This window comes from Microcaecilia unicolor, chromosome 10 (genome assembly GCF_901765095.1).
Source record: "Microcaecilia unicolor chromosome 10, aMicUni1.1, whole genome shotgun sequence".
NCBI lineage: Eukaryota > Metazoa > Chordata > Amphibia > Gymnophiona > Siphonopidae > Microcaecilia > Microcaecilia unicolor.
This window is the reverse complement of record NC_044040.1, coordinates 137,693,811-137,717,725: the sequence shown is the minus strand read 5'-3', so window position 1 is coordinate 137,717,725 and position 23,915 is coordinate 137,693,811. Positions and strand designations below refer to the sequence as shown.

Genomic DNA, 23,915 nt, shown 5'->3' with positions numbered 1-23,915 from the left:
CCCCACCTGCATGTTGTCTCAAGTGGGCTTAAATTCCTGACCAGTTATTACATTCGATTCCTAAGATATACTCATATTGTTGTAGATGTTATTCTGGATATGTGACCATACCTGGTGGGAGTGTATAAAAGTTTAGCAATATTTGGCCAGATATGTTTTAAAGAACAGAATGGTTCTTTATTAGGCTCAGCAACTGTGAATAATGATAAACCTGACATAGCTGTGTTTCAGCATTCAAATATACCTTCGTCAGTGGTAAATTCTCTTGTATTAAAATTGCAAGTATTGAAAAGAAGATTCAAAAACTCTGGTTCTATATTCAATAATACACTTTGAAACAACTTCAATGAAGCTCAGCAAGTAAAAATCCTAAAAAGACGTGAATCTCAGAGTGTCTCGCTAGAAAGTCAAACATGGCCAGTATTTTTTTAAAACTAACTGCAGCATATAAATAATTTATTTCAGTGCTCTGCCACAAACAGGCTATCCTAAATTAAACCACTTAGCAGTAGGGATAGTAGCTAAATAATACAGACTACACACAGGCCAAAAAATTCTCACTCCACCCCAACACTATCCTGCAAATGTTTTTACTATAGCATTCTGCTTAAAGACCAGCTCTTATTCTACTGGAAAATGTGCTAACATTTGTTTACCACATTTTCTGAATGTTTCATCATCACAATGTCACATTCACACGGATTGCAAGCAAAGTATGCTTTTCACTGCCATCATTTATTATTATCTAGGCGCAGCTGTGACAGAATTCACATTTTGAATGAGTCAGTTCTCATTAGTTTTATGCACTAGGACCACTACCATGCAGCAATGTTTACTGCCTCTTCTATAAGTCATTTTCTGATAGTTTTACGATTGGCTTTTTCTATTAAACCATTGGAACACAGAAGATAACCGACTACTACTAAGGAACGTTTGTTAGTCTTCTCTCCAACTCTTGTTTTTTTAACAGCTTCCACCTTCTCTTTATTATCATCTTATGATTTTAAATGTTCTATTTTAATATAATTTTATACTGCTATAATCAATTGTCTCAAATATTAATTTTATATAATAGCAACATAGATGTCATTCATTAGTTGTGAATTATATACTTGTGTGTTCTGCTGACACTATATCAGTTTTATATAAGTAAACATTTATTGTTGATTGTGATTTTAATTATTTCATTATATTTTGATTTTTTGTTATTCATTTATTATATTTATTATTTTGTTCAGATCCCTGATGCAGGCAGTTTGCCAAAACATGGACCTTGTCAGGTCTCTCAATAAAACCATTTTTCAACACTAAACTGTTCTAGAAAGACCTGTGTGCTGTTTTTTTTTTCTGTGTAACCCCAATAGTGCCAGGATGGTCTGTAAGAGTAGCTCTTTACATATAATGCTGTTGAGAATTCACAACTAGGTGGCTTATTATTTAGTGGCCATCAATTAATGTATTTGTTCATGGCCCTTGGGTCTAGGATGGGACGCATCCCCTCCGTTTTCTTTTGTACAAGTACCTGGAATAGAATCCCAGCCATTCTTCCCCTGGTGGAACGGGTTCAAGAAAATGGGCCTTCCGAAGGGTGGAGAGTTCCTCTACAAGTACCTGCCTGTGCTGGGAGCTGTACAAATGAGCTCCCGGTGGGCAATTTGGAGGTATGGATTGCATATTGAGTGTGTATCCTAACCGGACTCTTTGAAGAACCCACCTGTCAGAAGTTATGAGAGGCCACCTTTGGTGAAAAAACATTAACCTCCCCAAACCAGCAGGTCGTCCGGCACAAATACTGTTATTATGACTATGCTGTTCTGGAGCCAATCAAAAGCCGGTCCCTTACTTTTGCTGGGGGGCAGCTGGCGCCTAGGGCGCACGCTGTTGATGGGATCGAGCGCGCTGGGGCTGAGCCTGAGTAGGCAGGCGGGACGCCGGAGTGTACCTACGCCTAGCATAAAAATAGGGAGCACTCCGCGACCCCCCAAAAAACCTCCCACTTGAAGAAGATGTAACAGAAGGCGCCCGGCGGGAGAGAGAAGTCATAGCATCTGTGTGCTTTTTGATCTGGTTGACCAGGTCTTCTACCTTCTCTCTGAAAAGGTTATCCCCTCAGCAAGGAACATCCGCCATCCTCCGCTGGACCGAATGGTCTAGGTCAGAGACACACAGCCATGAGAGTCTATGCATCGTTATACCCTAAGCGGAGATTCTGAATGCCATCAAAAGTGTCGTATGCGCCCCTGGCCAGGAATTTACGACACGCCTTCTGCTGCCTGATCAACTGGCAAAAAGTTTCGGCCTGCTCCGGTGGGAGGGCATCAACCAAACTAGATGCCTTACCAATTTCTGCAAGTGAATGCTCGTGAAAAGCTCTTAATAATGGATACGGCAGGGAGCATACCGCCTGATACGTCTTCCTCCCAAACGAATCCAAGGTTCTAGCTTCTCGGCCCGGGGGCGCCGAGGCATAGTCTCTAGAACTCTTGGCTCTCTTGAGGGCAGAGTTCACCAGCATGGAGTTATGGGGTAACTGAGACCTCATCAACACAGGGTTCACCGTGGATCCAATATTGGGAATCAGTCTTCTTAAGATCACGGGGCCAGCCAGAGGGAATGACCAGTTTCGCATAAGGACTTCCTTCAGTATATTATGCAAAGGATTCGTTACTGCCTCCTTAGGTGGAGAGATGTAGTCCAGGACCTCGAGCATCTCAGCCATGGGCTCATCCTCCACATCGCAGAAAATGGAATAGCTTCAAGACATTTCCCACACAAACGATGAAAAGGAGAGGCTCTCAGGAGGAGACAGTCTCCTTTAAGGTGGACGGGAAGGTTCAGAGGGAATCCCAAAGGACTCATCGGAGCAAAACTACCTGGGATCTTCCTTTGACTCCCATGAGCGATCTTCCTCAGTATTGGAAAATATCTCCCTCAGGGCTCTCCGAGACTGAGCCTGCCTTGACGCCAAGGACCTATGGCCTCGATGGCAATGTCGATGGGCCGATGTCCGCATGGACTGCGGTGAAGCTTCCTCCATTGACGTTGATGGGGAGTCGACCTCGGTGGCAGATGACACCGGAGCCAAAAGCGGCACCGAGCTTGGGGACTTCACCACAGGTGGAGAGCGAGACGCAGCTGCAGCAAATGGCACGGCAGGCCAAGCATTCCTAACGCCAAAGCAGACTGGAAAAAGCAGTCCTTCCAGAAGCAAGGCCAGGATGCGCTTATCGAGAGCCGTCATCAGAGAAGGCTGTGGGGCCGGTGGAGAAGTCGGTGGCAGAATCTGCTGAGGCTCAGGAGCAGGAACTGGACTGCTGAGAGGCCAACACATCGGCACCTCCTTAATGGAGGGGGAGCGGTCCTCCCGGCACCAATGCTTCTCGGGTGCCAAATCCCTCTGTGCCCTGGAGTTCCCGGCACCGTGCGTCGAAGGAGAATGGTGTCAGTGCTTCTTATCCTTTACTCGATGCACCTCACCGAGGCTCCTTGGTGCCGACAAGGATGAAGTTAAATCCCCACGTCGCATATGAGTCAGGTCTGACAATGGACGGTTCCGGAGGCCTTCACAGCAGGAGGCTTAGAGGCAGGTGGAGACCCACTCGATACCTCATTGCTCCCAGAGTGTCTTTGCCTCTCAGCAGCAACGCCTACCTCCTCTCTCGATGTCAACGCTGCCGGCCTCAGTTGATGCTGATGTCGAAGGACCGGACCAAGCCCTAAAAAGTTTCTCTCTCTGGGCTTCTCGAGCAAGTTGAGTCCTTTTCTTCATACGAAAACAAAGGACACAACGAGCTGGGCTATGGTCGGGCCCAAGGCACTGGATACACCAAGAATGAAAAAAACTTGCTCAAAAATTAAAGAAGGCTCTTTCCCAGGTTCGAAGAGAGGAGACACAGAAAAAGCTATCGCTCCTCGCGCGGAAGAAACTGAAGTACACACTCGCAGAAAGTCAGTCCGTGCAAGCTTGGTGCGCCACTGCCCACATGCAAGAAGGCTCTGGCAAATCTTTTTATTTTTTGCTGTGTCCTATGCAGATTCCCGGGCTGCGCAGATCGCTGACCCATCTGTGAAAATAACGCAGCCTGCTTGTCCTCGGAGAAAAAAATTACTAAAAATAATAAGGGAAGAGGGAACCTGAACACAGGAACATAAAAAATATCGTTGAAAAATATAGCAAAAAGCACTGAGAAGCTCTTCTGAGCAAGCGATGTGAAAAGCAGGACAAAAAGTCAACCACAGTTCACCACAGTAGAAAAACAACTCTTCTGAACCTTGTTGAAAGCTCCGGAGCAGGCAACATGTGATCACGTTACCCAACTATAAGAATTACGGCCTGCTTGTCCTCGGAGATTTTACGAAACAGCTTAAGCTCCTTGATCAGCTGGCGAAAAGATTTGGCCTGCTCCGGTGGGAGGACAGTTTGCTGAATCAGACATACTGCACACCAAGTTCCAAATGTAATGGTTCGTGTAGAGCTGGTAAGATTGTAAGCTGAAGATCAGAATGGAGGCCTGATACATATTCCATCCAAAAGAATCCAGGGTTTGAGCTTATCTGCTAGGAGGCGCCGAAGCATTGTCCCTGGAACTCTCGGATCTTTTGAGCATGGATTCCACCACCAGGGAATGATGAGGCAACTGAGGTCTGTCAAAGCCTGGGGAACTTTAGATCTGATACACTGTATCAGTATTTTTGGGCAGGACAGGGATTGACAGAGGGGACTACCAGTTTATAATCGATCCATGGTGCGACCGCACCTCAAGTACTGTGTGCAGTTGTGGTCACCTCATCTCAAAAAAGATATAGTCGAATTAGAAAAGGTACAGAGAAGGGCGACAAAAATGATAAAGGGGGGTCAACTCTGGCCATATGATACGGTCAGATCTGCCCCGAGGATGGGAAGAGGGCTTCACCGAAGAGGGAGCCAGTTACTTCATCGAGAGGAAGTGACGTCACGAGACGAAATGGCTGCCTAGGAACTCAACTCCTGCATTTCCATGCACTAGCAAGACACTATCTAAAGCCATCCGCAGCCCTATTGGAGATTTTTTTGTAGCAGCTAAGTCAGCACACGTTACTGATCGAAATGAGTAAAGCGACAGGGTCGCAACATCGAGAGGGAGAGCGCCATTCTTCAAGGCAGATAGCGAAAGGCCTGTCGCGCCATGCGTCTCCGGAGCAAAGACGTTCGTCTGATTCAGACACGGCATCCTCCCATGCGGATCAGCGCGCCTCGGTCCCCAAAAAGAAAAAATGCTCCTAAAGACCTTGCAAAGTGCTTGGAGGCAATCCGGGAGGAAATCAAGGCTTCCCGAGTAGAGATCTTGGAACACGTGGACGCCATCAGCCTTGACTTGCGTGAGCTGGGGGGGCCGAATGGAGGCGCTGGAGGAGAAAGCCGACGAACAGGCAGAGACTAATGACGCAATAGAAACGCAACTATCTAAACTGTCCGATCTAGCAGAGGATTTACAATACAAAATGGATGACCTCGAAAATAGGGGTCGAAGGCATAACTTGAGAATTCGGGTTGTACCAGAATCCGGAGGAGAGGATGTCCCTACTATTGTGCGAGCGTTGTGTGCTACGATCCTGGGCGAAGGCACTGCTTCAGACGCTGTGGAGATAGATCGTGCACATCGAGCATTGGGTAAAACAATGGCTAATCGACCCAGAGACATAGTAGTGCGCTTTACATCATACGCATTCAAAGAACGGGTATGGCAGAAGGCTCGTCAATTTCCCACATTGGAATATAATGATGCACGAGTCTCTGTCTTTCAAGATTTATCTGCATACACGCTGGCGCAGAGAAGGGCCATGAAGCCGGTACTGGAGGTTCTGCTCAAAGAAAAGATCGCCTATCATTGGAACTTTCCTTTTGCAGTAAGTTTTGCATTAAATGGCAAACAGCTCAGGTTTCGTAAGGTTCCAGAAGCATGGAAAAGCCTTCATAAAGCAGGTCTGACTACCACACCGGTGCCACCCGCAGGGATTGCGCCAGCGACGAAAGCCAGAATTCAGAAGTGGAAGCGAGTTGGACAGAGCACCCAGAAGACAGGGTTAGAGCAATAACTGACTCTGTTTGATTCTGAGAGGTAAAGGATCAACGATGAAATTGATGCTTATTGACCGGACAGATGCATAGCTGGAATGTATATTATTTGCAGTTGAGGGGCTGTGAATGAGTGATATAATGTGAATGAGTGTTATATTGACATCAACATATGAAAAGAAGTGGATGTGTGAAGTGCACGGGATGGGGGAGGGGTGGTGTTCTCGGGTTGTGGGTTGCTTCTTCTGACAAACCCAAGCAGTGCCAGTAGCACTGTTTGGTGAAACGGTAGAGAGGGGGATAAGTTAGGGGGGGAAGAGAAATGTGGAATATATCCATCGGTAAGATACAAAAGAGGGAGGAGGGTGGGATGTGGACAAGGGAAGGGATGCAGGGAAGAGGTAGAGGAGGGAGGACCAGGGGTTGCGATGGGGTAGTTAGACTAGGAAATATAATACAATTTGTTGAAAAGTTGTCCCTGCAAAATGAAATTGCTTGCTTAAAATCAGTCCAGTAACGAGTGCAGAATTGAAAATATCATCATATAATGTTAAGGGATTAAACATGCCCCAAAAGAGACAGAAGCTCTATAAGGAACTACAGCAGTTGAAACCACATATTGTTCTTTTACAAGAGACACACTTACGCCGAAAGTTTGAACGATTTCTCTCCTGCTCGGGATACCTGGGGGTGTGCGTCATCTGAGGCAGCTAAGAAAAGTGGAGTTGCAGTGCTGATACATAGCAAGGTAGGGGCCAAGGTACTGCAGGTTAAAAAGGACCCAGGAGGGCGTTTTATATTCCTTCATATTCAAATAGATCAGGTTGACTTAACGATTGAATCAGTATATGCCCCAAATAGCGGGCAGGAACAGTTTTACGCTAAAGTGAAGCATGCTTTAACATCATTTGCACAGGGATCTATAATATTGGGGGGAGACTTTAATGCAGTCATGAACCCGAGCATAGACAGAACAGAAGCCACTAAAACAGAAGGGAAAAGAGAAGCCGTAGCGCTGGAGTCATTGACCCGTTCTCTGGGAACTCTAGATTTGTGGAGATTGACACATTTGATGGATCGAGACTACACATTCCACTCTCAGGTACATAATTCCTATTCCCGCATTGACTATTTGTTTATAGATGCCACATTAGTGGAGCGGGGACCGCAAGCTGGAATAGGTAATGTGACAAACTCAGATCATGCCCCAGTGTGGGTCACCCTTCCAAATATTAGAACAGAAACCAAAGATAAGAGATGAACACTAAACACAGGCCTTTTACAGGAGAAGGAGGTGGAGGAGGGATACAGGAAAATGTTGAAAGAGTATTTGGAGTTCAATCAAAATTCAGGGCCACAATGGCAGTAGTGTGGGACGTCATGAAGGCTGTCTCTAGAGGCTATTTTCTACAGCTTGCTAGTAAGCGATCCAGGGCACGCAAGATGCAAATAGCGAAGTGTCTGAAAAGAATACATGTACTGGAGGGCCAACATAAGGTAACTAGGTCACCTCAGGTGTGGAGTCAATTATGTGGAGAGAGGTTGATATTGGACTCTATTTACTCGGAACAGTTAAGTCTGGGTCGGGAAAGATTCAGGGCAGGAACATACGAGTTTGCCAACAAGGCAGGTCGCCTTCTAGCAATTAAGCTTCGGCAACAAAAAGTTGACCGTATGGTGAAACAGATTCGAGACGGCAAGGGTTCGATATTATACACTTCAGATCAGATACGTAAACGTTTGGGGACTATTACCAAAGTTTGTATGCTCAAAAGATTGCCCCACCCATAGAGTCAATCGACAATTATTTGGCTAATAGTGAGCTAAGTACTCTGGCTCCTCCCCACAGGGAAAACTTGGAGCAACCAGTCACTCCAATCGAGGTCCAAGAGGCCATCCGTAGTTTGCCCTCCGGTAAGTCGCCAGGTTTGGATGGACTACCAAATGAGTTCTATAAGAAATTTGCACCAGAGTTAGCCCCCATCCTGGCAGACTTGTTTAACAAGGTGGGAGAAGGGGAGGCATTACCCTTGACCATGATGGAGGCCTGGATAGTGGTGCTGCCTAAGCCAAATAGGGACCCGACAGAGTGTGGCTCATATAGGCCTATATCGGTACTGAATGCCGATGTTAAAATACTAGCGAAGGTGTTGGCAAGTAGACTAGCACCTTTGATGCCGACTCTAATACATCCAGACCAAGTAGGTTTTGTGCCGCACCGAAAAGCAATGGACAACATTAGACGCACTCTGGATCTTGTGTTTCTAGCAGGGAGGCATCAGAGGCCTCTATGTCTTCTGAGTTTAGATGCAGAAAAGGCCTTTGATAGGGTCCACTGGCCATTTATGTACAAGGTGCTGGAGGCTATGGGATTTGGAGCTCAATTTAGGAGATGGATTCAGGCATTCTACGCAGTCCCCAAAGCATGTGTCCGAGTGAACGGGAGTAACTCTGAACTATTTACCTTGCACAGGGGAACTAGACAGGGGTGCCCGCTATCCCCATTATTATTTGCCATGGTTATGGAACCATTTGCCTCTAAAATCCGTTTAGAACCAGAAATTTCAGGGGCACGAGTGGCAGATAGAATACATAAAATGGCCCTCTTTGCAGATGATATCCTGTTATATGTTACTCGACCTTTATCTACTTTCCCAAATCTTATACGCCTTATTGATGAATACTCCACACTATCTGGTTTCAAAGTCAACATGACAAAATCGGAGGCCCTGAATATAACACTCCCAGAGGATACAGTGGAATCCCTGGAGGCGTCCTTTTCGTTTAGATGGGATAAAAAACAAATTAAATACCTGGGGGTGAACATAACACCAAAACTATCTGATCTATATGTGGGCAATTACAAAGGACTAAGTAGTGGCATTAAGAAAGACCTGGAGAGTTGGGGGGATCTAGAGGTTTCCTGGTTTGGAAGGGTAGCAATTGTCAAGATGAATGTGCTCCCTCGACTGCTATACTTATTTCAAGCGCTGCCTGTAATGCTGCCCAGGCGACTCCTGTCATCACTTCAAGATTCTATAGTGCGTTTCGTCTGGGCAGGAAAGAGACTGCGATTAACGCGTAAGCTCCTCTATCAAGATGGTAGACAAGGCGGCTTGGGTGTCCCAAACCTCATATGGTATTATAGGGCAGTGCAAGCGAAGGCAGCAGTAGAGTGGTACCAAGACTATCCGGATAGACAATGGGTGCATATTGAACAACACTCTCATGGGTCATCCCCGTTGTGGGCAGTCATGTGGCTTCCCAACTCATTTAGAGCCTTGGGTGAGGGAGCGTGTCCATCCATAGGTGTCGCTCTCCACTATTGGGATAGTTTGTTTCCAGGGGGGAGGTGTACACTTACACGCATGACACCAATAGCGTTTAACCCACTGTTCCTGCCCGGGAAAGACACTGGGGTATTTACCAGGTGGTATAAAAAAAGCTTGAGAACCTGGGGCCAGTTGTTTGAGGGGGAAACTTTGCTTACCTTCGGGGCCTTGAAGAGTGTGGGTTACATGGGGGAGGATGATGAATTTGCATAACATCAATTGGCCCACTTTCTTAAAACCGAAGCTGTAAAAGCAGTACTGCAACGGAAAAAATTAGGCCTGGAGGAGGTTTGTGAAAATTACGCCTCTTCAAGGGGCTTGATTAGTCGTTTAAATCGTTAATTACGAGCACAATCTCCCAAATATACCCTACACAGGAAAAGTTGGTCAAGAGAGCTGGGAGTGGCCCTGGGGGAGACCGAGTGGGAGAGAATAGAACGGACAGTGCTGGGTGTTTCTACACATGTACCGCTTAAAGAAAATGCTGTGAAAGTACTTTTTAGATGGTACCTCACGCCAGATCGCCTTAAGCGAATATATCCTAACTCCTCGGGACTATGCTGGAGGGGGTGCAGTAACAAAGGGACCATGGGGCATATATGGTGGCGTTGTGTAAAGGCCCAAGCATTTTGGAAATCAGTTAGAAGTAAAATACAGAAATGGACGAAGTTTAATTCCTTGGTCACCTGAGTTTTTTCTCTTCTCAGCAAAACCACCTGGTTTAAAGAAATGCCAGCAGGACCTGGTGCGGCATGCTGTGGGGGTGGCACGAGTGGTTATTGCCTCACAGTGGAAAAATGTAAGGGTTCCATCGATTGTTAAATGGCACAATAAGTTGAGCTATGTGTGCGAGATGGAGAGACTTCTGGCTGAACGCAAGCACCAAATGGGCAAATGGCACTCAATATGGAAATATTTCACATAACTGTATTATGCTAGTAATAAGTAAAAGTGATTAGGAAGAGGTTTGTAGGGTACGACAATCAGAGGTTGCAGTGGGGGGGGGGGAGGGGGGATTCTTTGCACTATAAAATTGTTAAAAAAACAAATAAAAAATTTTTGATGTTACATGTGGTTTAAAAAATAGAAACTATTGACGAGGAGTGATGGAGAGAGGGGAGTTATCATATGCAAATGTATCGTTAAGACCCAATGCTATACTCGCTCTGTAATGGATACATTACTGTATTGTTCAATTGTTTAATAAAGACTTTATGCAAATAAAAAAAAAATGATAAAGGGGATGGGAAGACTTCCCTATGAGGAAAGGCTAAAGCGGCTAGGGCTCTTCAGCTTGGAGAAAAGTCAGCTGAGGGGAGATATGATAGAGGTCTATAAAATAATGAGTGGAGTGGAACGGGTAGACGTGAATCATTGTTTACTCTATCCAAAAATACTAGGACTAGGGGGCACGCAATGAAGCTGCTAAGTAGTAATTTTAAATCAGAGAAAATATTTCTTCACTCAACATGTAATTAAACTCTGGAATTTGTTGTCAGAGAATGTTGTAAAAGCAGTTAGCTTAGCGAGGTTTAAAAAGGTTTGGATAACTTTCTAAAAGAAAAGACTATAAGCCATTATTAACATGGCCTTGGGGAAAATCCACTGCTTATTTCTAGAATATGCAGCATAATATATTGTACTGTTTTGGGATCTTGCCAGGTACTTGCGACCTGGGTTGGCCACTGTTGGAAACAGGATGTTGGGCTTGATGGATCTTAAGTGTGCCCCAGTATGGCAAACGCTTATGTACTTACACTTACGACACCGAAGTATTTTTTAATGAGGGCTGATCCCTAAAGTAGACCCTTGCATCAGACAACTATTACTCGGATTATTCTTCCCAATGTGCATAATTTTGCATTTCTCCACATTGAATTTCATCTGCCATTTGGATGCCCAGTCTTCCACTTTCCTAAGGTCTTCATGCAATTTTTCACAACCCGCATGCATTTTGACAACTTTGAATAGTTTTGCATCTTCTGCAAATTTAATTACCTCGCTCGTAGTTCAGATTTCCAGATAATGCCTGAAATCTACGAATAATCATCTAGAATTCTAATAAAAACCTAAAAACTCACCTGTTCAAGAAGGCATACCCCACAGTAGCTGACATAAATACTGAATAATAAAATATGGCATTTTAATCAGGAAATGGACAGTTTTCAACCTCGACGCATGATCACACCCTAACATTTGGTCTGAATCACCCCAACCTATTTACAGAAACTGTTTTACTGTACTTGTCACTGTAATAGTACGTCCATACTGTATTTGTTCACTCCAGAGTCTGTAACCACCTCTCCGGAACTATGTAAGCCACTTTGAGCCTACTAATAAGTGGGAAAATGTAACAAATCCCATTTAATAAAAAGCGCCTCCAATGTTCTGAAGCGGACTCCGTGGCACTAAACCTTGAAGCATTCGTGTTCTCTGAATTGACGTCAGTACTTCCTAGTACATCCCACGCAAAAGCTGACCAACCAGAGGTGGGAGGGCGGACACAAAAGCTGACCAACCAGAGGTGGGAGGGTGGGCGCACAGCGGCGAATGGATCGATCGTTCAGCGGACCTGCACGCTGAGCTGTGCACTGCAGCGGAGGTTGGCCGGATGTAGGAGGGCAAGAGATTTGGCCGGTATCATTAGGGGCAGGGGAGAAAGGAGCATCGCTGGGTGGCTGGGGGAGGGGGGGCAGGGGAGAGAAGAGCATTGCTGGGTGGCTGGAAGGGGGTCAAGGGAAAATGGAGAATGGCTGGGTGGCTGGAGGGGGGCAGGGGAGAGAGGATAATCGCTGGGTGGCTGGAAGGGAGGGCAGGGGAGAGAAAAGCATTGGTGGGTGGCTGGAAGGGGATCAAGGGAAAATGGAGAACCGCTGGGTGGCTGTAGGGGGGGGGGGGCAGAGGACAATCACTGGGTGGCTGTAGGGGGGCAGGGGAGAGAGGACAATCGTTGGGTGGCTGTAGGGGGGGCAGGGGAGAGAGGACAATCGTTGGGTGGCTGGAGTGGGGACAGGGGAGAGAGGACAATCGTTGGGTGGCTGGAGTGGGGGGGCAGGGGAAAGAGGAGACTCGCTGGGTGGCGGGAGGGGGGCAGAGGAGAGAAGAGCATCGCTGGGAGGATACTGGGGGGGGGCAAGAAAAGGATAATCGCTGGGTGCTGGAGGGGGGGCAGGGGACAAGCAGACACGCTCGCACCCAGCAGTCTCACTCTCTCTCTGTCACACACACACACTCAAACATTCACTCTCTCTCTCACACACACAGTCTCAAACATACACACACCGACAAAACCCTTGCTAGCGCCCGTTTCATTTGTGTCAGAAACGGGCCTGATTTACTAGTAAATAAATAATTTATAAATATGTTAAATAGCACAGGTCTCAATAGAGATCCCTCCTCCACTGAGAAAAATGGTCATTCAAAACTACCCTCTGTATTCTAAATAATAACCAATTCTTAATCCACAGAAGAACATTACTTCCTATCCTATGACTACTTAATTTTCTCAAAAGTCTCACATGAGGTACTTTCTCAAAAGCTTTCTGAAAAAGCAAAAATACTTACCTGTAGTAGGTATTCTCAGAGGACAGCAGGCCTTATATTCTCACATGTGAGTAATGTGACTCGAGATGCCCAGTCCAGAGATTATAACAAGCTGAAAAGAGCTTTGTTGAGCGAGAAACTTGATCTACTGCGCATGCAGAGTACCTTCCGCCCACTTTGAGTGTGTGGGCCCACCAGTCCAATACTATAGCATATGTAAAAAAGAGGAGACTCCTATGGGAGGCGGAAGGGTTTGTGAGAAAATAAAGGCCTGCAACTCTCTACAGGTAAGTATCTTCGCTTTCTCAGAGGACAAACAGGCCTATAATTCTCACATGTGGAACATCCCTAGCTACCAGTCTCACCGAAAAAAACTACTGTTGGTCAACTGGTCCTCACAATGGCAAGGACATATCACAGATTAACCTGAAACTATAAACAAATTGTGTGAGAGTGCAGATAACTGGAATAGAACAAAACGAGCCTAGGAGGGTGGAGTTGGATTCCAGATCCTAAACAGATTCTGTAGTACTGTATGTCCAAACCAACTGTTGCGTAGGGTACGCTGTTCAAGGTAGTAGTGAGATATAATTGTGTGGACTGAAGACTACATTGCAGCCTTGTAAGTTTCTTCAATGGAGGCTGATCGCAAGTGAGCTACCGAAGCAGCCATGGCTCTGACATTATGAGCCTTGACATGACCCTCCAAGGTCAGCCGAGACTGGGCATAAGTGAAAGAAATGCAATCTGCCAGCCAATTAGAGACTGAATGTTTCCCAACAGTGACCCCCACTCCTGTTGGGATCAAATGAAACAAAAAGTTGGGTGGACTATCTGTGGGGCCTACTACACTCCTAGTAAAAGGCCAATGCTCGCTTGCAGTCCAAGGTGAGCAAGGCACTCTCACTAGGATGGGCATGAGGTTGGGGAAAAAATGTTAGCAAGATAACTGACTGATTCAGATGGAACTCTGGCACAACCTGAGGCAGGAACTTAGGGTGCATACGGAGGACTACTCTGTTGTGATGAAACTTAGTATAAGGTGCATCCACTACTAAGGCCTGAGTTCATTGACCCTACGAGATGAACCAACAGCCACCAAGAAAGTGACATTCTAGGTGAAGTGCTTCAGATGACAGGAACCTAGTGGCTTGAAAGAAGCTTTCATCAGCTGGGCGAGAATGACGTTGAGGTCCCATGACAAGAGAAGGTTTGACAGGGGGGCTTTGACAAAAGCAAACCTCAAATGAAGTGAACTAGAGGCTGTCCAAAGATGGGCTTACCATCTACACGTTGATGATAGGCACTAATCACACCGAGGTAAACTCTTACGGAGTTGGCCATAAGACCAGACTAGGAAAGGTGTAGACAGTACTCAAGCAGGATATGTATAGGAAAGGAAATAGGATCTAGGGCCTTGCCATCACACCATTTAAGAGAGCAGCATCTCTTAGTATAATCTTTCCTGAAAGCCAGCAAGACCTGGGAGACAAGGTCAGGAAGATGCAAGGAAGCAAATTCTAAGCTCTCAACATTTAGGTCATGAGGGTCAGAGACTGAGATTGGGATGAAGAGATCCCTCATTCTGTGTGATGAGGGTTGGAAAACAATTCACGGTACTTCGGAGTACAACTCCAAAAGAATAGGGAACCAGATCTGCCAGGGCCAGTAAGTTGCAATCAGATTCATGATTCAGCGGTCTTGCTTGAGTTTTAGCAAAGTCCTCCCCACGAGGGATATGAGAGGATGCGCATACAGAAGACACAACCCCCAATGCAGGAGGAAAGCATCTGACACAAGTCTGTCATGGGCCTGAAGCCTGGAACAGAACTGAGGGACTTTGTGATTTATCTGAGTGGCAAAGAGATCCACCGAGGGGGTGCCCCACGCATGAAAGTTCTTCTAGGCAATGTCAACGTTGAGAAACCACTTGTGCAGCTTGATGACCCTACTCAGTCTGTTGGCATTGTCTGCTAAACATGGTGGACGGCCTCCTAACATAGATGGCGTGATCCAGTGCCCACCTGCTGCCTGGTGTAATACATTGCAACCTGATTGTCTAGTTCAATGACCCTCAAGAGTCAGCCCAGCTTGGGCGTAAGTGAAGGAAATGCAATCTGCTACCCAATTTGAGATGGTGCGTTTCCCGACAGCGACTCCCCTTCTATTGGGGTCAAAAGAAACAAACATTTTGGCGGACTGTCTGAAGGGGCTTGTCCGCTCCACATAGAAGGCCAATGCTCTTTTGCAGTCCAACGTGTGCAACTGACGTTCAGCAGGGGGGGTATGAGGATGGGGAAAGAAGGTTGGCAAGACAATTGACAGGTTCAGATGGAACTCCGACACCACCTTCGGCAAGAACTTAGGGTGAGTGCGGAAGATTACTCTGTTATGATGAAATTTAGTATAAGGAGCATGAGCCACCAAGGTTTGAAGCTCACTGACTCTACGAGCTGAAGTGACTGCCACCAAGAAAATTACCTTCCAAGTCAAGTACTTCAGATGGCAAGAATTCAGTGGCTCAAAAGGAGGTTTCATCAGCTGGGTGAGAACAACATTGAGATCCCATGACACAGTAGGAGGCTTGATAGGGGGCTTTGACAAAAGCAAACCTCTCATTAAGCGAACAACTAAAGGCTATCCCGAGATAGGCTTACCCTCTACACGATAAAAGCACTAATTGCGCTAAGGTGAACCCTTACAGAGTTGGTCTTGAGACCAGATTCGGGAAGTGCAGAAGGTATTCAAGCAGGGTCTGTGTAGGACAAGAACGAGGATCTAGGGCCTTGCTGTCACACCAGACAGCAAACCTCCTCCATTTGAAAGAGTAACACCTCTTCGTGGAATCTTTCCTGGAAGCAAGACTCGGGAGACACCCTCAGAAAGACTCAAGGAGGCGAAATCTACGCTCTCAACATCCAGGCCGTGAGAGCCAGAGACTGGAGGTTGGGATGCAGAAGCGCCCCTTCGTTCTGAGTGATGAGGGTTGGAAAACACTCCAATCTCCACGGTTCTTCTGAGGACAACTCCAGAAGAAGAGGGAACCAGATCTGACGCAGCCAGAAGGGAGCGATCAAAATCATGGTTCCATGATCCTGCTTGAGTTTCAGCAAAGTCTTCCCTACCAAGGGTATGGGAGGATACGCATACAGAAGGCCCTTCCCCCAATAGAGGAAAAAGGCATCTGATGCTAGTCTGCCGTGAGCCTGAAGTCTGGAACAGAACTGAGGGACCTTGTGATTGATTTGAGTGGCAAAAAGATCTACCAAGGGGGAACCCCACACTTGGAAGATCTTGCAAACTACTCTCGAGTTGAGACCACTCGTGAGGTTGCATTATGCTGCTCACCCTGTCGGCCAGACTGTTGTTTATGCCTGCCAGATACGTGGCTTGGAGAAACATGCCGTGTTGGCGAGCCCAAAGCCACATCCTGACGGCTTCCTGACACAGCGGTCGAGATCCGGTGCCCCCGCTTCTTGATGTAGTACATAGCAACCTGATTGTCTGTCTGAATTTGAACAATTTGAAAAGACAGCCGATCTCTGAAAGCCTTTAGCGCATTACAGACCGCTCTTAACTCCAGGAGATAGATCTGAAAACCTGCTTCCTGGAGGGACCAACATCCTTGGGTGTGGAGCCCATCGACATGAGCTCTCCACCCCAGGAGAGACGCATCCGTAGTCAGCACTTTTTGCGGCAGAGGAACTTGAAAGGGACGTCCCAAGGTCAAATTGGAGCGAACTGTCCACCAATGTAGGGATTTGAGAAAAACTGTGGACAGTTGAATCACGTCCTCTAGATTCCCCACAGCTTGAAACCACTGGGAAGCTAGGGTCCATTGAGCTGATCTCATGTGAAGACGGGCCATGGGAGTCACATGAACTGTGGAGGCCATGTGTCCGAGCAATCTCAACATCTGCCGAGCTGTGATCTGCTGAGACGCTCGTACCCAGGAAACAAGGGACAGGAGATTGTCTGTCCTTGCCTTGGGGAGGTAGGCATGATCTGTCTGGGACTCTAGCAGAGCTCCTATGAATTCTAGTCGTTGAACTGGAAGAAGGTGGGACTTTGGATAATTTACCACAAACCCTAGTAGCTCCAGGAGTCGAATAGTCATCCGCATGGACTGTAGACCTCCTGCCTCCGAGGTGTTCTTCACCAGCCAATCGTTGAGATAAGGGAACATATATATGCACTCCCAGTAAAGACACCGCCACAACTGCCAGGCATTTTGTGAACACTCTGGGCGCAGAGGCGAGACCAAAGGGTAGCACACAATACTGAAAATGCCGTATTCCCAGACAGAATCGAAGATACTGCCTGTGAGCTGGTAGTATCGGGATATATCAGGAGGCGAGTATAGGCATCCTTTACGTCCAGAGAGCATAGCCAATCGTTTTTCTGAATCATGGGAAGAAGGGTGGCCAGGGAAACCATCCTGAACTTTTGTTTAACCAGGAATTTGTTCAGGGCCCTTTGATCTAGGATGAGACATTCCCCCGTTTTCTTTGAAACAAGGATGTATCTGGAATAGAAACCCTTCCTACTCGACTACATGGGCCTTTAGAAAGGCAGAGAGTTCCTCTATAAGTAACTCCTTGAGCTGAGAGCTGAAGCAAGATGCTCTCAAAGAGCAATTTGGTGGTCTTCAACACCAATGCAAGGTGTACACCAGTCAGAGGTTACAAGAAGCCACCTTTCTTGGAAAAAACTCAGCATCTCCCTCACTGGTAGTTGTCTGGTATGGTCACTGTTACAGTGGTTACGCTCTGTGGAGCCATCAAAAACTCATCACGTTTTGACTGGGGATCCGGCTGGGTCTCAGGTGCACGCTGTCGACGAGAACAAGCGAGTTGGGTCTGGGGCTTGCTGAGGAGGGTGAGAAGGAGTGTACCTATTATGCCTCTGAGAGTAAGAGGAATCTCTCTTCGACTTGCCCAAAAACCTCCTGGATGAGGGTATCCCTCCCACCCGGTCTGTGGCACCTGCCAATCTCTGCTGGATCACCAGGTCCAAGTCACAGACATGCAGCCATGAGAGTCTGAGCATCACCATACTCTGGGCAGACAGCCTGGATGCCACATCAAAAGTATCATATGTGCCCCTGGCCAGAAACTTACAATATACCTTCTGCTGCTTGCCCAGCTGGTGAAGAAATTCGGCCTGCTCCAGTGAGAGAGAATCCGCCAATCAGTCTTACTGCACAACAAGTTCCGTAAGCAGAGATTCGGATAGAGCTAGTATGACTGTATAAGGGTGATGAGCATAGAGGCCCGATACATCTTCCACCAAGGAGTCCAGGGTTCGAGCTTTCCTGCCTGGTTGCACAAAAACAAAATCTCTGGAACTCCTGGTTCGTTTCAGCATGGATTCCACTATCAGGGAATGATGAAGCAACTGGGGCTTATGAAACCCAGGGGAACGATGGATCTGCTACATGGTGTCAATCTTCTTGGGGAGGACAGGGACTGACAAAGGAGACTCCTAGTTTTTCACCTGAAATCTGACAAGATCTTATGAAGCGGGACCATCACAGCCTCTCTAGGAGGACAGTTATAGTCCAGGACCTCAAACATCTCAACCCTGGGCTCATCCTCCATCTCCAAATGAATGGGGATAGCAGCTGCAATCTCCTTCACAAAACCTGAGTAGGAAAGGTGGAGACTTCCTTCTTCCCTCAGGTGGGGAGGGCTCAGAGAAGATACCAAAGGACACGGGGATACCATAGGACTTCTCCTCCGAGAACTACTGTGGATCCTCCCCAGATGCTTACGAGCACTCAATGTCGGTATCAGCAAAGAACTCCTCAAGGGAGGGCTGAGAAAGCGCCTGCCTGGAGAGAGAGGAGCCATGTCCTTGCCTAGAAGGGCATTGAGGTGTAGGCTCCACCCTTGACTCTGGCGAAGCTTCCTCCATCGATGTTGAGGGGGTGAAAATGGGCAGCTTTAGACGCCAGTATCACATGGGACACTGGTGTCAGAGACCTCACTGCAGGCTGAGGGCCCTGTAGGGCAGCAGGTAGAGGTATAGCTGGTGCAAGCAACCCAGATGCCAATGCACTATGTTGGATAAGCCCCGCCAAACGCTCTTGGTGCATGGCCCGGATTTGTTCATTGAGGTTTAACATCAGGAAAGGCTGGGGTGTCAGGTCAGAGGCAGCCCACTGAACTGTCAGGATCAGTGAGGGTGCCTGGTCCTGGCTGCATGGCGACCCCAGCGTCGGTGGCACCTCCTCATGACGCTTCTCGGGGACCAGATCCCTCACTGCCCCAGTGCTCCCAGCACCATGGGTCAAGGGGTATTGATGCTTGTGTTTCTTGGCCTTCGCCCAATGCCAAGCATCGATACTTCTCAATGCCAATGAGGACAATGTCAAATCCCCACACCTCCTCAGTTAGATCCAGTGCTGACCGGTCCCGTGAGCCCTAAATAGTGGAAGGCACCCACTCTCAATGTCAGGCATGGGTCTAGCAGCCACAGGGAACAATGCACCTGATGCCGGTGCAAGCACCAATGCGGATGTCAATGATTTGGACCGGGCTCAAATTTTTTTCTCTGAGCCATGTTCTTTTTTACATACATAGGCAAAGACAGCTGGAAGGGTATGTTCTGGCCCATTCCAGAAATGGGTGTCAGTTCAAGAGATGGTCCGACTGCACTGAGCACAGAGCACGAAGCCACTGGTAACTTTCAATGACATGAAAGGAAAAACAGACGTGGCCAAATCAAACAACTCGATGGTGATAGCAAAAAGGGGCAAATCACCAAGAAATAAAGGAGGGGAAAGAAATCCAGACCAAAGCTCAGGCCGAAGTGGGCCTTGTGAGCATGGAAAAAGAAAATTTTAAAGTGGTTGCCACATCTCAAAAAAGATATAATGGAATTGGAAAAGGTACAGAGAAGGGTGACGAAATGATAAAGGGGATGGGAAGATTTCCCTATGAGGAAAGGCTGAAGCGGCTAGGTCTCTTAAACTTGGAGAAAAGACGGCTGAGGGGAGATATGACAGAGGTATATAAAATATACTGAGTGGAGTGGAACAGATAGATGTGAATCGTTTGTTTACTCTTTCCAAAACTACTAGGACTAGGGGACACGCAATGATGCTACAAAGTAGTACATTTAAAACAAATTGTCGAAAATGTTTCTTCACTCAACGTGTAATTAAGCTCTGGAATGTAGTAAAAACAGCTTAGCGAGGTATAAAAAAAAAAGGTTTGGATAGCTTCCTAAAGGAAAAGTCTACAGACCAGTGATGGCGAACCTATGGCACGCGTGCCAGAGAGGGCACACAGAGCCCTCTCCCTTGGCACGCGCGCCATCGCTGGTCCGCCCACTCTCCCTCCCTCCCAGCACCAGGCCTGCCTCCTGCCCTCCCTCCAACCAAACAAGCAACCATCAACCCGCCCGCCCGTCCTCCCTCCCTCCCAGCACCAGGAACCCCCCCTTCTCTTAAATTTTAAAAGCGTACCACCTCGGAGTTCATTCAGGCGGCGTGCGTCGGCAGCAGCAGCGAAGCGCGTGTTCTTCGCTCGGCGCGCCTTCCTTTCTCTCAAGCTCTGGTCCCGAAAGGAAGGCACACCGAGCGAAGAACACGCGCTTCGCTGCTGCTGCACGCCACCTGAATGAACTCCGAGGAGGTACGCTTTTAAAATTTAAGAGGAGAAGGGGGGGCTCCTGGTGTTGGGCGGGAGGGAGGGCGGGCGGGTTGATGGTTGCTTGTTTGGTTGGAGGGAGGGCGGGAGGCAGGCCTGGTGCTGGGTCCTGCTGGGTGGGAGGGGGGCCTGATGTTGGGAGCTGGGAGGAAGGGAAGCCTGATGGTGGGTGCTGGGAGGGAGGGAGTCCTGGTGCTGGGTGGGAGGGAGGGAAGCCTGTTGGTGGGTGCTGCATGGGAGGGAGGCCTGGTGCTGCCGGGTGCTGGGAGGGAGGGCAGGGGGGAGAGGACGGTGGCTGGACATTTGTGGCTGGAGGGGAGAGGACGGTGGCTGGACATTTGTGGCTGGAGGGGAGAGGATGGTTGCTGGACATGGATGGAGGGCAAGAAATGAAGAAGAAAGGAGGAAAGTAAAGAAATAAATGGAAAGGAAGCCCTGGAAACGGAGTTAAGAGAACAGATAGAGAGCAGCAGAATCAGCAACTAGAACCAATATGGATAGAAAAACAAAATCACCAGACAACAAAGTTAGGAAAAATCATTTTATTTTCATTTTAGTGTTTGGAATATGTCAAATTTGAGAATTTACATCTGCTGTCTTATTTTGCACTGGGTATACTGGAGCTGTAACAGCTTACAGAAATGATTTATAATGGAAGAAAATCATGTTATTTTTTTCTCCTATACTAGTATAATATTTTCAATGATGTCTGTTTATATGCGCCATGGCTGGTGTAAGGGGTGTGGCTATCATAGGGGTGGAGTCATATGTGGTGACCCCGCCCATAATGAGTACTGGCACTTTGCAATAAATAATTCGATTTTGGGTTGCTGTTTGGGCACTCTGTCTCTGAAAGGTTCGCCATCACTGCTATAGACCATTATTAAAATGGACTTGGGGAAAATCCACTGCTTTTTTCTAGGATAAGCAACATAAAATGTATTGTATTTTTCAGGTATCTTGCCAGGTACTTGCGACCTGGATTGCCCACTGTTAGAAACAGGATGCTGGGCTTGATGAACCTTTGGTCTGTCCCAGTATGGCAATACTTATGTACTTATGTACTAAGTGGGGAAAACACACTATAACTATGAGGGAGGGAGGAAAGGTAAATAAACTCCCAAACAAAAGAAAAATCTAAATTAGGGAAAAAATACCTAAAGGGAAGGCACAAAAAAAAAGAGCTCAAAGGCAGCAACGTACCACATGCTACGAGGAGCCAATAATAAAGATAAACTGCTGTTCCCGTGCTCTTGCATTGGGCAAGAAGGCACTTGCGCATGCGCAGTGGGGACACTGGTGCGTGCTCTTAAAGCTGTATACACTATGGAAGCATTCCACACCAGAAGACATGGATGACCTCACCCACATGCGAGTATGATATAGCCTGCTTGTCCTCAGAGAATTTGTTTTTCCCAGAAAAAGATACTGCCTAGGTTATGCAAAATTTTGAATGCCAAAAAGCAAATACAGAAGGATTTTTCCTGACCTCTTAGCATTGTGGTAGTACATTGGAGATTTCAAACATTTAATCCCGTTGTGCTTTATTTCCTCAAGTCCTGAGTCAGTGAATCTACCACTAAAGAATCAAGAATCCACAATCTAATCTAATATAATAAAATGCACCGTGAACGTTCTGAAGACAACGTTCTGAAGTCACTCAAACACTCCCTGGCTGTAGGGTTCGTGGATTCATGGTGTGAAGCCAGCCAGCCGTCTCTGCCCCGCCCTCGCGTCAAACGTCATGACGTCGAGGGCGGAAAAAAAAAACCAAACAAACGGATCGCACCCACGCACGGTGCGTTTTATTATATTAGATTTACCTCCGTGGTGGCGGTTCCGGCAGCACAGCGTCAGGGAAGGAGGCGGCGCTCCCGACGTCTCTAGCCTTCCCTTCGCTGTGTTCCGCCTTCCTCTGACGTCAAGGATGACGTCAGAAGAAGGCGGAACACAGCGAAGGGAAGGCTAGAGACGTCGGGAGCGCCGCCTCCTTCCCTGACGCTGCGCTGCCGGAACCACCACGGAGGTAAATTTAAAAAGAAAAAAAAAAAAAAAGGGATGTTGGGGGGAGAGAAGAGGGTGGGCAATAAAGTAGAACAATGGGAGCGGGAGGGCAGGGGAGAAACGACAGCATGGATGCAAAGGGGGGGGCATGGATGCGAAGGGGGGGGGGGAAGAGGGCGGGCCAGGCTGGGACATGGGAGAGAGAGGAGCATGGATGCGAGGGGGGGTCATGGAAGGGAGAGAGGGGAATTGCTGGAAAAGGATGAATGGAGGGGGCAGGGGACAGAGGAGCATGGATGGGCATGGATTGGGAGGGCAGGGCTCAGGGAGAGAGGGAATTGCTGGAAAGGGATGAATAGAGGGGGCAGGGACAGAGGAGCATGGATGGGCATGGATTGGGAGGGCAGGGCTCAGGGAGAGAGGAGAATTGCTGGAAAGGGATGAATGGAGGGGGCAGGGGACAGAGGAGCATGGATTGGGAGGGCAGGGCTCAGGGAGAGAGGGGAATTGCTGGATAGGGATGAATGGAGGGGACAGATGGGCATGGATGGATATGGATTGCAGGGCAGGGCTCAGGGAGAGAGGGGAATTGCTGGATAGGGATGAATGGAGGGGGCAGGGGACAGATGGGCATGGATTGGGAGGGCAGGGCTCACACTCTCTCTCTCATATACGTCTTTCTGACTCTCACTCTAACACACTCTGTCTCACACTGTATCACATTCACTCTCTATGTGCCACACAGTCACTCACACACTCGCTTGGTCTCATACACTCTCTCACAGAGAATCTGTGTCTCACACACACACTCTCTCTCTCGCGCACAGACACACACACACTCTCTCTCACACTCTCACATACACACTTGCACACACTCTCATTCTCACACACACACTCTCTCAAAAACACACTCACACCCAGACTCACTCTCTCTCTCACACACACACACTCACACTTTCACTCTCTCACACAGTCACTCTCACATACACTCTCCCAAACATACACACTCCAAGGAAAACCTTGCTAGCGTCCGTTTCATTTGTGTCAGAAACGGGCCTTTTTTACTAGTGTTTAATAATCATTATTAATCCTGTTTTAGTCCCAGAATTTAACCAAAGAAGATAAGATCACAGCAAGAATACAATTGTGTTTATTTAGTGTTTTAATGTAGAATTATTTTCTTTTTCATTTCCATTTCAGCAAAGCTGACTTTACATGTGTCACTGTGAATGGTTTAACATTTTCCCCCGGATTCTATACAGCACGCCTAGAGATCCGCACCAAAATCCAGGCATATTCTATAACACACGTAACTTAATTGGCTTA

At 47.4% G+C, this 23,915-nt stretch overlaps 1 protein-coding gene across 3 annotated transcripts in view; it reads right to left on the bottom strand.

Annotated features, from left to right (window-relative positions):
- The window catches only part of PASK (PAS domain containing serine/threonine kinase), a 719,075-nt gene that overhangs the window by 538,085 nt on the left and 157,075 nt on the right, over positions 1-23,915 (bottom strand). The window lies entirely within an intron of this gene.